Below are 17708 nucleotides of genomic sequence, written 5' to 3' on the forward strand. Positions count from 1 at the left end.
TCACAGCTCTGACTCTTGTTTAGTCCAGTTAGCTCTCACAAGGAAACTGCTCTGCAGCCTCAGCCACAGCTGGCACCTCTAACCTAAGCCAGCTGCTTCTTAAATGTTTGCCATTGATTACAAGGGTGACCAGGCAAGAGAGCAGAGCTTAGATGAGTACAAATCCAATACCACTGATGTAAAAATAACCCCACTGCGGCACTGTAACAGTTTTCTGTTATACAAAGGCAAATTCTTTAAGCTTGAGGGAAAACATCATACTATTTTACAAATGGACAGTGGAGACATCTGTGGGAAGTTAATTTATGCTCTCAAATTTATCATCAAAACATTTTCTCCCACTTGCAATTTGAACACAGATCTTCCTTACTGTAGGTTCAGTACTTTTCCTACTGAAGCACCTAGCTCGCTCCATCAGAGCGTGTGTGTGTGTGTGTGTGTGTGTGTGTGTGTGTGTGTATTCAGTTGTGTCCAATGCTTCATGATGCCAATTGGAGTTCTTTTAGCAAAGATAGTGGAGTGGTTTGTCATTTCCTTCTCCAGTGGATTAAGACAAATAAAGGAAAAATGACTTGCTCAAGGTCATACAACTAGTAAATGTCTGAGGACAGATTTGAACTCAGATATTCCTGACTCCAGGCCCAGTGCCCTATTCACTGTACACTTAGTTTATACTAAGGAACCTGAGAGATTCCTTGAGGGCTACATAGTTTGAATTAGGTGTTTTCATGAATTATTTCCTTAGTTTATGCATTTGCCATACAGAGGTATAACAGAGGTTATCATGGGAAAGAAAATGGTAAGAAATATGTGTTGCAACAGAAGAAATAGGACTGAAAAGGACTTCAAAGTATATACATGATAAAAATAGAATACATGATCGATGATACACATTTTCTGAGTAAAAACAAAACAGATGTGGTATGACTGGATGAATCAGTAGGATATCTGTTCAGGACCACACAAGGGCAAGTCAGTTTTAGCAAGGAACAGGATTATAGGATTAAGAGTTGGAAGGGGCCTTTGATGTCACCTAATCTGTCTCCTCATTATACAGATGAAGATGTTGAGGCTTATGGAGGTTATATGATATACCAAACATCAGGATGTAGGGCACCTTGAACTGTCACCTAATTAAATAGTAGGGTCTTTCAGGTTAAAAATAAAACAAGCAAAAAAAAAATCCTGTAATTCATATAAACAAGTTTCAGTTTTGACCAAGTACTATTTATTCTTTCACAATTCTCAGAATTTTAGCATTTCATCTTTATTATATTCCCTCCATTTTGGACTTAGGACAGGCAACTGAGCCACTGCTCATGTCAAACTCTTAGATATCCTTAGCCTCTCTGGTAATAATTTGGGAAATTTTCAGCATATTTTCTCTCCTCCAGTCACAAGCCTTATTTTTTTCTTTCTTCCTATGAGAATTAGCTTTGTCCTATCCAGAGAATTTTCTTATTATTTTTATGTTAAACCCTGTTGGTGTGGCAAATGATATGTTCACATATGATTGACTTCCCCTGCACTCCCCCCCCCAAATAAAAGCTTAATGTGGTGTTTGTATTCTTGAAAGTGTTAAAGGCTAAAATTCTAGCTAATCTGTCTAAAATTTCTAATGAGTGGTCACCAATAAATTATAAGCTTTAGCAAGAGTTAGGCTTTTAAGCATTTATTAAGGAGAATAAGAATTTGGTAAAAAGAGAGAGAAAGGCCTACATTCATCTATCTGTTAAAGGGAGAGCACATTTCTTGCTCCCTTCTCTACCAGAGTCCTCATGAAAGAGCCCAAGTCAGAGCGCCAGCCTCCTCCTTCTTCCTCCCACAAGCAAACGTCACTTCCTGACACCAAAGAAAAGATGCATAGTCTTGCCCTCAAAGACCTTCACCTCATGGGCAGAGCTCTTCTACAGTAAGTCTCCAGCTGGTGGTATCACTCCAATCATTACAAAAGCTATAGTCATATGCCTCAAGTTCTAGAAAGTTTCTTCATGCCATTGTCAGATTTCTCTTCTATCTCTCACAATAAAATTTATTATAAGTGTATTTTTATGCCTATTGATGCCATTTACCACTCCTACTCACTTAACCTCATGCAGTCTGACTTTTGACCTTGGCACTCTATTGAAATTTCTTCCTCCAATCTCTTAACTGCTAATTTTAGTACATTTTTTTAGTCCGCATTCTAATTGACTTATGGCTTTTGATAATTCAACCCCTCCCATTTCTCTATTCCCCCAAAGAGGGACTCTCTTTTCTCTTTGTTTTTTTGTTTTGTTTTGTTTTAATAATCATTCTTTTCCTACCTATCTGAACTATTCCTTCTCAGTCCCCTCCCCTCTACACTCATAGCGTAGGTTTCCATCACAACTCAGTTCTATACACTATTTTTCCTTGTTGTCTATACTGCCTACATTAATTCACCTGTTCCCGTAGGTTCATCTGTTATCCCTATGTATAAGATTTCCAACTCTATATATTCATCCCTCGTTTTATTCTTAACTTCATTCCTACATTACCAATAAACTACTGGACATGTTAACATTGACTTCCTATACAAATTTTATTTTATTTTATTATTTTAAATTTATTTCCACATTAGACATACTATAAGAGAAGAAACAAAAACCAAAGGAAAAAAATGCAAGAAAGAATAAATATGAATAATAACAAAAAAATCAACGATAGAAGTGAAAATAGTATGCTTTAATCTTCATTCACACTCCATAGTTCTTTTTCTGAATGTGGAGAGCATTTTTCACCATAAATCTTTTGGCATTGTCTTGGAACATTGTATTGTTGAGAAGAACCGAGTCTATCACAACTGTTCAGCAAAATTATATTATTGTGGAACTCAAGCTCCCTCTTTCAGAATTAGATAAATCTAACCACAAAATAAATAAGAAAGAAGTGAAGGAAGTGAATAGAATTTTAGAAAAGTTACATATGATAGACCTCTGGAGAAAATTGAATGGGGATAGAAAAGAGTATACATCCCTTCCTATCCATGGCTCCATCTAGAGCAGAATGTAGCCACCACAGAGATGTTGATGCCCAAGAAGTACCGAATTTCTATCTATGAACTCCTTTTTAAGGAGGGAGTAATGATAGCCAAGAAAGATGTCCACATGCAAAAGCATTTGGAGCTGGCAGACAAGAATGTGCCCAATCTCCATGTCACAAAGGCCATGCAGTCTCTAAAGTCTTGTGGCTATGTTAAGGAGCAGTTTGTATGGAGGAATTTCTACTGGTATCTCACCAATGAGGGCATTCAGTGTCTCCGTGATTACCTTCACCTGCCCCCTGAGATTGTGCCTGCCAAGCTCCGAAGAAGTTGTCCTGAGACAGGAAGGCCAAGGCCTAAAGGACTGAAGGGTGAGCAACTTGCCTAGTTTACTTGTGGTGAAGCTGACAGAGACACATACAGACGAAGTGCTGCTCCATCTGGTGCTGAGACTGGTACTGGGTCAGCAACAGAATTCCAGTTTAGAGGTGGATTTGGTCATGGACATGATCAACCTTCTCAATAAAAGTGGAAAGATGTTTTGTATTGAATAAAATTTGGGGAAAAAAGTTTAAAAGTGTACATTTTTCTCCATGGTAAATGATATGTACATAAAAAGTGACCATGTATTAGGGAATAAAAACCTCACAGTCAAATTCAGAAAGGAAAAAATAGTAAATGCATCCCTCTCAGATCATGAAGCAATAAAAATTACATGTAAAAAAGGGTCATGGAAAGATGGACCAAAAATTAAGTGGAAACTAAATAATCTCCTCCTAAAGAATGAATGGGTCAATGGGGCAGCTAGGTGGAGCAGTGGATAGAGCACCAGCCCTGGAGTCAGGAGTACCTGAGTTCAAATTCGGCCTCAGACACTTAACACTTACTAGCTGTGTGACCCTGGGCAAGTCACTTAACCCCAATTGCCTCACTAAAAAAAAAAAAAAGAATGAATGGGTCAAACAAAAAATCATAGAAACAATCAATAACTTCATCCAAAAGAATGACAATAATGAGACAACATATCAAAACTTATGGGATACTACCAAAGCAGTTCTTAGGGGAAATTTTATATCTCTAAATGCCAACATGAATAAAGTATACAAAGAGGAGATCATTGAATTGGACATGCAACTAACAAAACAATGTAAAAATCCCCAAATATATACCCAAATAGAAGTTCTGAAAATCATAAGAGAAATTAATAAAATTGAAAGTAAGAAAACCATAGAATTAATAAAGAAAACTAAAAGATTGTTTTATGAATAAAATAAAATAGATAGACCTTTCATTAATTTGATCAAAAAGAAGAAGAAAATTCAATTACCACTGTCAAAAATGAAAAGGTGAATTTACCACCAATGAAGAGTGAATTAAAGCAATAATTAGGAGCTCTTTTGATGAATTATATGGTGATAAATTTGACAATCTAAATGAAATGGATGATTATTTACAAAAATATGAATTGCCCAGCTTAACAGAAGAGGAAATAAAATACTTAAATAAGCCTATTATAGAAAAATAAATTGAACAAGCCATCAATGTACTCATTTTTTTAAGACTTTTTTTTTGGGGGGGGCAATGAGGTTTAAGTGGCTTGCTCAGGGTCACACATCTAGTAAGTGTCAAGTGTATGAGGCCGGATCTGAACTCAAGTACTCCTGAATCCAGAGCCTGTGCTTTATTCACTGCTCTACCTAGCTGCCCCCTATCAATGTGCTCTTGGTCAGAAGCCACAGAGTAGGTGGCAATGCCTTAACCGTATATGTGTTGTAAAGGCCACTAGGACGTCTTACATCTTTATCAAGTGGAGTGCTAACCTTCTCTCCTTTCATAGAACACCATCAATGTGCTCTTTAAGAAAAACATCTCCAGGGTCAGATTGGTTTACAATTGAATTCTACCAAACAGTTAAAGAACAATTACTTACAGTACTACATAAACTATTTGGAAAAATAGACAAAGAAGAAGTTCTACCAAATTTCTTTTATGAGCCATATATGCTGCTGATACCCATGCCAGGAAGAGCCAAAACAAAGAAAGACAATTATATCCCAATTTCCCTCATGAATATTGATGCAAAATTTTAAATAAAATGTTAACAAAGAAATTACAGCAATTTATCACCAGGATAATACACTACAAACAGGTGGTTTTTATACAAAGAGTGCAGAGCTGATTTAATATTAGGAAAAGTAGCAACATAAGTGACCACATCAATAACAAAACTAAACAAAATCATACAATTATCCCTATAGATGCAGAGAAAGCTTTTGATGAAATATAGCACCTATTCATATTAAAAACTATAGAGAGCATAGGAAGAGCAAAGGAGCTTTCCTTTAAATGATAAACACTATCTATCTAAAACCATCTGCAAGCATTATATGTAACAAGGATAAGCTAGAAGCTTTCCTATTAAGATTAGGAGCGAGGGCCAACTAGGTGATGCAGTGGATAAAAGCACCAGCCCTGGATTCAGGAGGACCTGAGTTCAAATCCCAGCCTCAGAACTTGACACTTACTAGCTGTGTGACCCTGGGCAAGTCACTTAACCTTCATTGCTCTGCAAAAAAAAATGTTAGGGGTGAAACAAGGATGTACATTATCTACATTATTATTCAATTTTGTACCAGAAGTGTTAGCTTTAGCAATAATAAGAAGAAATTAAAGGAATTAGAATAGGCAAGGAGGAAACAAAACTATTACTCTTTGCAGATGATATGATTTTATACTCAGAGAATCCTAAAGAATCAACTAAAAAACTACTTGAAACAATTAACAACTTTAATAAAGTTATAGGATACTTCTAAATATGACTAACAAAGCCTTTCAGAAAGAGATAAAAATAAAAATCCTATTAAAAAAAACTGTAGACTATATTAAAGCATTTGGGAGTCTCTCTGCCATGGCAAACCCAGGAACTATATGAACACAATTACAAAACACTTTTCACACAAATATAATCACACCTCAACAATTGGAAAAATATAAATTGCTCATGGTTAGGCCATGTTCATATAATACAAATGACAACCATACCTAAATTAATCTATTTATTTCATGTCATATCCATCAAGCTACCAAAATATTTTATAGAACTAGAAGAAATAATATCAAAATTCATCTGGAAAACAAAAGGCCAAGAATATCCAGGAACTTAATAAAAAATGCAAGGTAAAGCAGCCTAGCCATTCCTGATCTAAAACTATATTATAAAGTGCAATCATCAAAACTATTTGGTACTAGGTAAGAAACAGAGTGGTAGATCAGTCGAATAGATTATGCACACAAGACACAGTAGTAAATGACTATAGTAATCTACTGTTTGCTCAACCCAAAGACTCCAGCTTCTGGGATAAGAACACACTATTTGACAAAAAGTGCTAGGAAAACTGGCAGTAATTAGGCATAGTCCAACATCTTACACCATATACCAAAACAGGTCAAAATAGGTAAATGATTTTGACATAAAGGTGGTACCATAGGCAAATTAGGAGAGGAAGGAATATTTTAGCTACCAGATCTATGGAAAGGGGAAGAATATATGGCCAAACAAGAGATAGAGAACATTAAGAAATGCAAAATGTATAATTTTGGTTACATTAAATTAAAAAGGTTTTGCACAAACAAAACCAATGCAACCACGGTAAGAAGGAAAGCAAAAAGCTGGGAAACAAATTTTAGTCAGTGTTTCTGATAAAAACCTCATTTATAAAATATATATGAAACTGAGTCAAATATATAAGAATAAAAGTAATTTCCCAGTTGAGACATGGTCAAAGGATATGACTAGGCTGTTTTCAAATGATATTAATTTATATATAGTCATTTGCAAACCATAATGGACTTTTCAAATGCTATTATTACTAACATAAATACTATAGTATTTATTATTGTTAGTGATAGCTTTACCTCTGAGTTCCTAGTATTTGTCACATAGATGATTAACAAATACTAGTAAATTGACTGATTTTAGTATAATACACATTTCTTAATTCCAGTCCTTAGAAAGAACTCATCTATCTCTTTTATAATTTCATTCCTACCATCCTAGTTATCTCATACCAAAACTACTGAAATAGCTTCTTTACCTCTCCTTGAGTTTTTCATCAGGGGTCAGGTTATTTGTTATTTTAAATATTTTATAACTATATTTCAATACAATGTATTTTTTGGTCATCTTTGTCATCTGAAATAAGAGTAAAAGTGAACACACATAGCCTTAATCTTACTGATTTTCACATAACTAATAAGTAGCAGCAATAATATTCCCATCTCAAAAATAATATAAAAGGATCAGAGATTTTGAGTAACTTGGCCATAGCCATGCTGATACCAATTAGAAAGTAAGGATTTAGACCCAGCTCTCTCCTAGCTGCAAGTTAAGGAATCTTTCCACAATAGCATATCGCTTTTAAAATCTTTGGCATAGTATTCAAAGCCCTTGACAATTTTGCCATGAACTGCAATTCTCAATCATCTCACTCAATTCCCTTACATTCAAACTTACTCTCTCACTAGTTTCTGAGTACATCTAAGACTTTATTTAATCTCTACCTCTGATCATTTCATTCCATTTATTTGGATTTCCTTCATCCCATCTTTTGCCTCCTAAAATTCTGCCCATCATTTATGAAGCAGCTCAATTACCCATGATTTAATGAAGCCTTCCCAGATCTATCCATCTAGAAATGATTCTGCCAATTTCTTCAATTTGTACCACCACCATCAGGTTTGTATTCCTTTTATTGGAGTCATTCATATACATGCTCTATTCACCCTACTATCTTGTCTGCTTTTTGGGAAGGTAAACGCCTTTGATTCAATTCAATGTTTTTTTTTTTTTACCAAAGATAAACAAAATGTTTTATTTCAGATTTTTAAATAATTCATGATATCTCTGCTTACAGAACTTAGAATCTAGTTGAAAGAATATTTAAAAACAGAAAATAAAATCATACATAAATGCTTGAGAGGTTACTAAAAGTGATAGATTAAATTTGGAGAGGCAAGGACAATTATTACATGGTACAATCTGGGAAATTTTTCATTTGGCTAGACTTTAAAGAGTGAACAGAATTTCAAAAGGGAGGAAGGTATGGGGAATGCACTCCTAGCAAAGGTAAAATGTTAACAAAGACAAAACATACAGCATAATATGGAAATATATGTAAGTAGCCCACCTTGGTTTAAGCTTATAATTTGTAAAAAGAAAGAGTATGCAGTGAGGCTGAAGAATTAAGATAGTAGCAACAAATATTGTCTACATCTTTGTTTCTCTCCACTGTGAACTGCTTTTAGTACCTACTATGCTAAATACAATACTTGGTGTATAGTAGGTGCTTAATAAATATTTGCTAAATGAATTGAATAAACTAAGGAATTGCTGAAGAAATAATAAGGTTCATGATTATGTGCTGAATTATATCCTCAACTTCATTTCTTTCTTTTTTTTTTGTGAGGCAATTGGGGTTAAGTGACTTGCCCAAGGTCACACAGCTAGCAAGTGTTAAGTGTCTGAGGCCAGATTTGAACTTAGGTCCTCCTGACTCCAGACCCGGTGCTCTGTCCATTGTGCCACCTAGCTGCACCCTCAACTTCATTTCTTGATGAAACAACATTGGCATTAGAGTGGGATTGTAGACCAAGTAGGGGGTATAAATGGAGAGAAATCATTATTAATAACCAATATCTTCATTAGATTCAGAGGTCTCTCCTTCTAAATTACTGATTTAAAAAATTCAGTCTCTTGAAGTCCATTGATGATAATGAGAGTGGACTTTCTGGTGGAAGGTATTATATTCCACTCAGGGTTGGGTGGGGTATATATTCATTGAATAGATAGCCCAAAGCTGTGGATTTTCTGGTATAGAAATAGTTTCTCTGTCCAAGGGTGACATGATGTCATGCTCAGTCATTCATTAAAATATTAATTTATGTTATGATTATTAATATAAATTATATTATTAAAATCTTCCATTGTATTGTCCAATTAGAGTTGATTGTCACCCTTCAGGAACACCTACACTCTGAAGGGCCTATGAACTATAAGCCTACCACCATGATTGTCTTTGGTCTAAGACAATGGCCGAATGGCAATTCTTTTATTAATTTCATGCTGTCCTTATTAATAAATGATTAAATTGCTGAGAAACTATGTTTCTGGAACCTTTATGATCAACACAACATACCTTAGTGATACAGAATGTGTCACTGCTCTCACGTGGCAAAAGAGACACCTTCTTTATCCTGCTTTGGTCACTCATTTCAACTTACTCTCCCTCTAGCAGATATAAATTCTTTATCACTTGAATACACTCAAAATCTCCCAGGGTCCTAAAGATAACTCTGTTACCAGGAAATAGATTTCCTTTAATTGTCAGTATAGCTCTTGAGCCTCTATCCAGTGTATTTTCTATGTTCACAGCCAAATGGTTAAAAAATGATATTTTAGATATTAGACAAAAAAAATAAGGCAAAAGAAATAATAATATTGAAGATAGACACATACAATCAAGGAGATGAATAATAAAACATATCATAATAGATATATAAAAATGGACAGGTCATACTCTCTCCACATATTTTATGTTGCAGAATGTGCACACAATTAAAAGAAACTTGTTGGGAAGTATATGAGGGAGAAAAACTCATATGCTTAGAGCAACTCTTGCTCCTAGACTAGAGGCTTTTATGTTATTGGTTATTTGATGTTATTGTTATTTCCATTCAGGAACATTTCCAGTACATGAAACTACTCTGTTCACTGTTTGACTACTGATCTTCACTACTCTTTTGTAAGAGAAATCTTTCCTTCTGTACTCAGACATAGTACTCTCTAGCTTTTAATTAACCATTACCCTTAACAGAGCTTTTAGGAAGTAGTAGTTCTTAATGGGAATAGCAATTATCTTTAGACAAGTAAAAAGATCTTCAAAATGGTTATTTCTAGGCTGATGGGACCAGATATTCATTCACCTAGATGTGTTATCCAATCAGCTTGGAGTTCATAGGGAAAACACAGACTTCTGAAACCAGTTCACTAGAGTATGCCAAAAGAAATACAAATTTCCCCTTGTTTTTCCTTCTCAAAATCCAGGGGTAGCAGAAAAGAGCAATAAGTCGTTAGAAGTTTCATTTCTCTCTAGCTCTAGATATCCTGAAAGGTAATCATTTTCCTTGAAGCTTTCAGTCAATGAAGTCAATCATCCAACCAATCAGAAATCACTCAGCTGAAGTCTTCTATCAGCTAACTGTTTCTCTCTGCCATACCTCCCATAGTATAGTTTTTCATTCTGTGTCTTTAATTTCTCCCCTCAGGTTCTTTTGTAATTAAGTTCTTCTGCTGAATCTTATACCTGAGGGTAGCTACATGGTGCAGCAGATAAAACACTGGCCCTGATTCAGTAGAACCTGAGTTAAATCTGGCCTCAGACACTTGACACATACAAGCTGTATGACCATGGGCAAGTCACTTAACCCTCATTGCCCCACAAAAAACCAAACCAAAACAAAACAAAACAAAAGAACCCTTGAGTCCTATACCTGGTTCTTAGACTTCTCAAAGGCTCCAGTGGGATGATAACCTTCTGACTCTCAGTGATTCATCCTTCTCTTTAAAAAAACACAAAAACATACAACTCTCAAATTCTCCTATTAAATTGATAGTTCTTTCAGTCTAAAAATGTTATATGATTTTTTCATATTTTTGTCTTACTCTCATATATCATACAATATATCTTCAATTCTTTTCATATTCCCATTCTAATTGCTGCTCTAGTCTTCTTGTCCCTTTCCTGCCTTAAATACGAGTCTTCTGATTCTGAGTAACTGATCTTTTATTTAAAAAGTCACAACTCCTCAAATTTCCATTATCAAATCAATAGTCCTTTTAAAAATCATTACCTTTGGGACAGCTAGGTGGTGCAGTGGATACAGCACTGGCCCTGGATTCAGGAGTACCTGAGTTCAAATCCGGCCTCAGACGCTTAACACTTACTAGCTGTGTGACCCTGGGCAAGTCACTTAGCCCCAATTTGCCTCACTAAAAAAAAAAAATCATTACCTTTTTCACAAATGTTTTACATGATTTTTCTTTTTGTTTTTCCTCTTTTGTCACAAAACTCTATGCAAATTCACTGAGGAACCATATGTGCTTCATGATTCTGGTCTTGATTATTATGCTTTATCACTTTGTTACCCTTGAAAGTATTTCTACTCACATTTCTCTAGGTTTTAATACATAAGATTTTTTCTCCTTTATAAAATTAAGCTTTCCATACAAAGAGGTCATTATCCACTATCAGTAAATATATTACAAAAATATTTGAATCTATATTTACAACATAGATCTTTGTTTTTCCTCTCCAAGACTGTCTAAATCCTTCTGCTATCTTCATATATCAATTAGTAGAATATATTAAATCAAAGCCCTTAAAAATCATTTTAGGAATCAAAATTCTCATCTAAAATAGCGACAATATCTTCATCATTTGACAATATTTTGTTGAATTTTAAATGCTTTAACCTTTCCACTATCAAAATCCCACTGGTTCTGCCCCTGTTTTTCACTTCCTTTCCTCTCACACTCTATAGTCTGGCTTTCAAACTCAAAATTCAAATGAAACAGTTGCCTCCAAAGTTATCGATGATTTCTTCATTGTAGAACCTAATGATTTTTTTAAATTATTTTTTTATTTTGAATTTTTTTTACTCCCTCTCATTCCTTTATTCACTGAGAAAAAAAGAAGAGCAAACCCATTTTAAATATATATAGTCTTGTAAAACAGATTTGATCATTAGTGAAGTCTAAAAAAAATTTAAAGAAAAGAAAGAGAAGAAAATATTCTTCAATTTGCGCTTTGAATCTACCAGTCTTTCTGGGGGTGGATACCACGTTACAAAATGAATCTTTTGGAATTGCTGCTAGTCATATTGATCAGAATTACTAATTCTTTCAAAGTTGATTATCTTTTCAATATTTCTGCTACTGTGCTAATTGTTCTTGTTCTTCTCCCTTCATTTTAGATCAGTGTATATAAGTATTCTGAGGTTTTTCTGCAATTATACTCTTCATCATATTTGTCACACAATATTATATTCTATCATATTCATTTACCATAATTTCTTCAGCCATTCCCCATTTGATGGGCTTCTTTCTCCTGTTTCCAATTCTTGGCCACCACTAAAAAAGCTGCTATAAATATTTTTATACATATGCATTTTTTTCCTTTCTTTTTTATATCTTTAGGGTATAGACCTAGAACATTATGGCTGGGTATGTACCGTTTAATGGCTTTTTGAGCTTTGTTACAAATTGCTTAAAATAAGGGATGGACTAATTCACAGTTCCACAAACAGTGCTTTATTGTACTTGATTTCCCACATTCTCTCCATCATTTGTCATTTTTCTTTTTCTTGTTTCTTCCTTCCTTCCTTCCTTTCTTTCTTTTTCTTCTTTACTTTCTTTTTTTTCTCTTCTTTTCTTTCTTATTTTTTAGGGCAATGAGGGTTAAGTGACTTGCCCAGGGTCACACAGCTAATAAGTATCAAGTTTTTGAGGCCGGATTTGAACTCAGGTCCTCCTCAATCCAGGGTCAGTGCTTTATCCACTGTGCCACCTATCTGCCCCCTGCCATTTTTCTTTTGTTATAATTTTGTCCACTCTGAAAGGAACATCAAATGAGTTTAAGGTGGTACATTAAAGTTGTTTCTATTTCATTATTATTTTTTTAATCCTTGCCCTTTCTTACCTTTCTGCAACCATGACATTTTCAGTCACTCTCCTGATTTTCCTACCTGTCCATTAGTCTCTGATGCTGGATCTTCCATCAGATCATGCCCATTACATGTGAGTATTGCCCAAAACCCTGACCTCAGTACTCTGATCTTTCCCCTATATACTGCCTTGTTTGGTGCTCTCTTCAGCTTCTAAGAATTCAATAATCATGTCTATGGAGACCATTCATAGTTCTATTTGCTCATCCCTAACCTCTCTCTTGGCTTCCAATCTCATATCCCCAATTATTATTATTATTATTATTTTTTTTTTGCGGGGCAATGGGGGTTAAGTGATTTGCCCAGGGTCACACAGCTAGTAAGTGTCAAGTGTCTGAGGCCCAATTTAAACTCAGGTACTCTTGAATCAAGGGCCAGTGCTTTATCCACTGTGCCACCTTGCTGCCCCCTCCCCAATTATTATAATAAATCTTGAACAGGATATCATGCTGACATCTTAACATCACCATGTCCCAAACTTAACTAATTATTTTTACTCTCAAACACATCCATCTCCCTAACTTCCCTATTACTGTGAAGGGATCTTTCATCCTACCAGTTTATCTATTTTCTAAACCTAAGCATTGTGGTAAACTCTTTATTTTTTCTCATCTCCCATATCATTCAGTTGCCAAATCTTGTAAATCCTACCTTCCCAAGATCAATTCCTATATGTGTGTATGTGTATATGCATATATATGTGTATACCCTATATATGTATATACATGTGTGTATATCCTATACACACATAGGATATATCCTATGTATGTGTATATACATACATATATGCATGTGCTTGTGCACACATACATTTGTGACACACATGCATGAACACATAAATATAGTCATATTACAATGCATACATGTACATGTATATATTTATGCATGTGTGTATATAAGGTAGACATATATTCACAAAATACACATGTACATGTACATGTACATGTACATGTACATGTACACATATACATAAACATATATAATCCCCTTCTGTATTATGATAACATCTTCACCCCAGTGCAGGCTCTCATGACCTTATGTCTGAATTCTCACAATAGCCTTTGGTTGGTCTCCCTGCCATAAGTCTTTATTCCAATTCATCACCCACTCAGTTATCAAAATGATCCTACTAAATTTAAGGTCTGACCATATCACCACCCCTGCGCTCAATCCATTATATCGATTTCATTCAATCTTTTTTACTTTTAGGATAAAAAATAAATTCTTTTTTAATTTTTAAAATAATCTTTAATCTGGCCCCTTCCTTCTTTTCCAGGTGTCTTCTACCTTACTACCCTCAATGTAATCTACAATACTGTGATGCTAGACTTCTTACTGTTTCACTCACAAGACATTCCATCTCCTGAATCTATGCATTGTCACAGGCTGACCCACATGACTAAATGTTCTCCTTCATCATCTCTGTATCCTTGTTCCCTACCTTCCTCCATATCTTGGCTAAAATCTCATGGTGTAGAAAAGTTTTTCCAGTTCTTCTTAATATAAATGCCTTCTTTATGAACTCATCTCCAGTTTACCCTATATGTATCTTGTTTGAATGTAATTATATTCATGTTGTCTCCATCATTAGATTGTGAGCTCCTTGAGGGCAGGGACTTTTTATCCATTTTATTCTCAGTACTTAGAAGAGTTCTTGCAACATTATGGGGTGGTTATTAAATGGTTGTTAACTTCTTTCCATTAAATTGCAACATATAAAATGACCATATAAAGGGCAGTGGACTTTATAATTTCAGTATTCAGAGTAATATCCATTTTATCACTACTCACCCCCTGCCCAAGGAGGCTGCTCCAGATAAAGACAATAGAGTGATATTGACAGTGTTCAATCAATTACACTTGACTTCCAATGGTGATAACATTTGATAAGTCTGTATAGTTCAAAGCCCAGATCAAACACAGAGTAGGACAAGTCAGTCAACAGGTATTTATTATACACTATATGCTAAGGATTAAATAAACAAACAAAATTAGAGAGGAAGCCTTGTGGGGTGTATAGAGAAATAGTCTCAAACCTAGAATATGTGGTTTCAAATTTTCTCTCTGACACATACTAACTGTATGACTCTGCTTAAGCCACTTAATTTCTATGTGTACTAGGTAACTCTATAAGACTATAGCCAAATAATTGCTCACCTGCACTGGCAGATAGGGAATATTTCTATAATTGAAGTTGGCAATTCAGACTACCCTCCTCAACCCCTAAAAGTAATCTACCTAGCTCTATAATAGGAATCTAAATTACTAAATGCAAGACTGTATTAAACAGTGGAGATTCACCAAAAGGCAAACAAAACCCCTATCCAATAAAAGAATTTATATTCTATTAGGAGAAAATAACATAAAAGGAAGCAGAAATTGCAATGGCTTAGGAAGGAGAGGATTACCGTGAAGCCCAGAACACTGAAACAGGGTAAAAAATGAAGAAATGGCTGACCTTCCTTAAATGGAAGTTAAAGGTTGAGAAATCTCTACCTTCCAATGAGAGGAAAGGAGGGACACCAGCAGAATAGGGTTCTTGAAAGGTATAAATTCCAGGGCTGAAAGTGACTTTGCAGGAGAAAGATATTTCTGTGGGCATGATGGAGAAGTCTAAGAATGCAGCAGAGTCAGAAATTAAGACTGTGTCCCTCTCCATTTTTCTCATAGTTCTTCATTTTCTGTATAGTCTCTATTTTTTTACTCCCACTTGCTCATATTTCCCATTGTCCATTAACTTTTACCTTAGTCTCCATTTCTTAGCATATATCTCTTTATTTTTGTGTCTCTCTCGACAATCCATCCCTTCATTACTTGACATTAATTTGGAAGTAAAATAATTTCAACAGATATTTTTTTAATTTTTTTATTTTTAGTGAGGCAATTGGGGTTAAGTGACTTGCCCAAGGTCACACAGCTAGCAAGTGTTAAGTGTCTGAGGCCGGATTTGAACTCAGGTACTCCTGACTTCAGGGCCAGTGCTTTATCCACTACACCACCTAGCCGCCCCAGCTATTTATTTTTAATGAAATGAAGATGCATATTATCAATTTGAAGGGGAAGTGATTTTACACTTTTATGCTTTATAGTAAAAAAAGCTTTGATTATAGAAAAGATTTCATTGAGCCCAATTTCTTCATTTATATATGCGTAAACTAAAGCACACAACGTTATTTGCCTAAATTCAAGCAGTGGGTTAAGGACTATTTCAAGACTACTGTCTCAACTATGATATGCAATCTCATGTTATTTTATAGCTCCATAATATCCTCTTACTTGTTAGCAAAGATAGGACATTGTCATTTTATTTTATTATTCTTTGTGATAATAAAAATTGGGTTGGTTTGGGATGTCTTTCCTTCTTTATCTAAGTTTTCATCTGTGACCTTAAATTTAGTAAAGAAGTTCATGGTAGTGGATTATGTTTTTTCCTTCTAGGTGATGCTAACAAGCTGTTATATAGAAAGAATGGGTGACCTTCTCATCAGTATCACATCTAGCTGACTGAATTAGAAAAGTCAGACATAATTTTCATAGCCACATTTATTTGAACACACACACTAATTTGATGAAAAATAGATTATAACCATTCAATAAAACTACAGATCAATCTAATCACAACTGGAAGTAATAAGCTAGCACACTAAGGTCTAAGTAGATTTCAGGAAGTTGAGCCAAGATAAGTGGATGCTCAGTGTTTTTTGTGTATTTTTTTTTTTAACAAGCTTTGGTCAGTTTATTAAAGAATACTTTTTGCTTTTCGCTGGTCTTTTCTGGCATGCTTCTAATGATATCAGAATCATCTAGATGAATGATAGCCAGTATACATACTCCGTAGTACTGCCCACATGTTGTACCCAATTCAATGTTGTTGCCACTGTAATAACGTATACCAGTTTTGGCCAACAGTGTAATATTCAATCTCTGATTTCCTCAAAGCTGGGTACTTGTTGGCCAAGATAACCAATCTGGCTTTGCCTTGTCTGATCATTTTCAGGGTCTGTATGTAGCCTAGCAAGTATTTGCTGCTTTTCATCACCAGCTGGAGCATCAAGTTTATGGTATCCAGTGACCTTTTCATTTTCTTTGTGGCCACCATCTTCCTGGCTGCGGTGCAGAAGGACCCTCAGCCAGAGACCAGCCACCAAGATGGCCAGGAAGTGAGAAAGGAAGCAGTATTTTCTAGAGTTAATATAATTTAAATAATGCTAAGAAAAGAAAATTGACCAGAAAAGCCTTATATGTGTATCAAATGAAAAGCTAAATCTTGTAGGCAACATAACAGCAATAATAGCAGGACATTTTTTTTTTTGCCATTTGCCCTTTTGTGATTGTAATTTCTTGACTAGTATTTGTGCAAAAGTAACTCTTAAAATGACAAAGAAAAATAAATAAAAACCCTATAAATTGTGAACGTGACCTAAAAAAAGAAATTACAATCTCTCAGATGCAAGGGTAAATTAATCAGACTGAACTCATTCTTTTCAGCACCCATGTAATGAATTCTTGGAAAGTGTATGTTTTATATATACCGATAAGCCACATGAGTATACATATACACACAAAATGGAAATAAGGCTAGAGTATAGAGGAGGAAAAAAAGAAGGGGTTAGAATAAATTCAGAAAAATCAAAAGAGAATAATGGGGGAAAGGAAGAAAAATATACAGGAGAGAGAGAGAGAGAGAGAGAGAGAGAGAGAGAGAGAGAGAGAGAGAGAGAGAAGGGGGAGGGAAGGGAGGGAGAGGGTGAATAGATAGAGGATGAACTCTAAATAATGAAAAGACATCAAAAGAGAAAGTAAATACAAATCGAGATATCAAGTTATATGATATTCAGTATTCAGTCTTTTTTTAAAATGACAAATGACCAACAAGCAATTCATGAAAATTCCTTTTCTTAAAGAAATCACATTAAAATATTTT

At 34.9% G+C, this 17708-nt stretch overlaps 1 protein-coding gene, 1 non-coding gene and 1 pseudogene across 2 annotated transcripts in view; 1 reads left to right on the forward strand and 2 right to left on the reverse strand.

The window, feature by feature from the left end:
• Positions 1 to 17708, reverse strand: part of CDH18 (cadherin 18) — a 1453365-nt gene that overhangs the window by 1121240 nt on the left and 314417 nt on the right. The window lies entirely within an intron of this gene.
• On the forward strand, positions 3045 to 3530 carry LOC122749246 (annotated as a pseudogene).
• On the reverse strand, positions 4719 to 4846 carry LOC122737823. Its single transcript, XR_006354593.1, has one exon. It is a non-coding gene; the product is annotated as a U6atac minor spliceosomal RNA (small nuclear RNA).

Source organism: Dromiciops gliroides, chromosome 1 (genome assembly GCF_019393635.1).
Source record: "Dromiciops gliroides isolate mDroGli1 chromosome 1, mDroGli1.pri, whole genome shotgun sequence".
NCBI classification, from domain to species: Eukaryota; Metazoa; Chordata; class Mammalia; order Microbiotheria; family Microbiotheriidae; genus Dromiciops; species Dromiciops gliroides.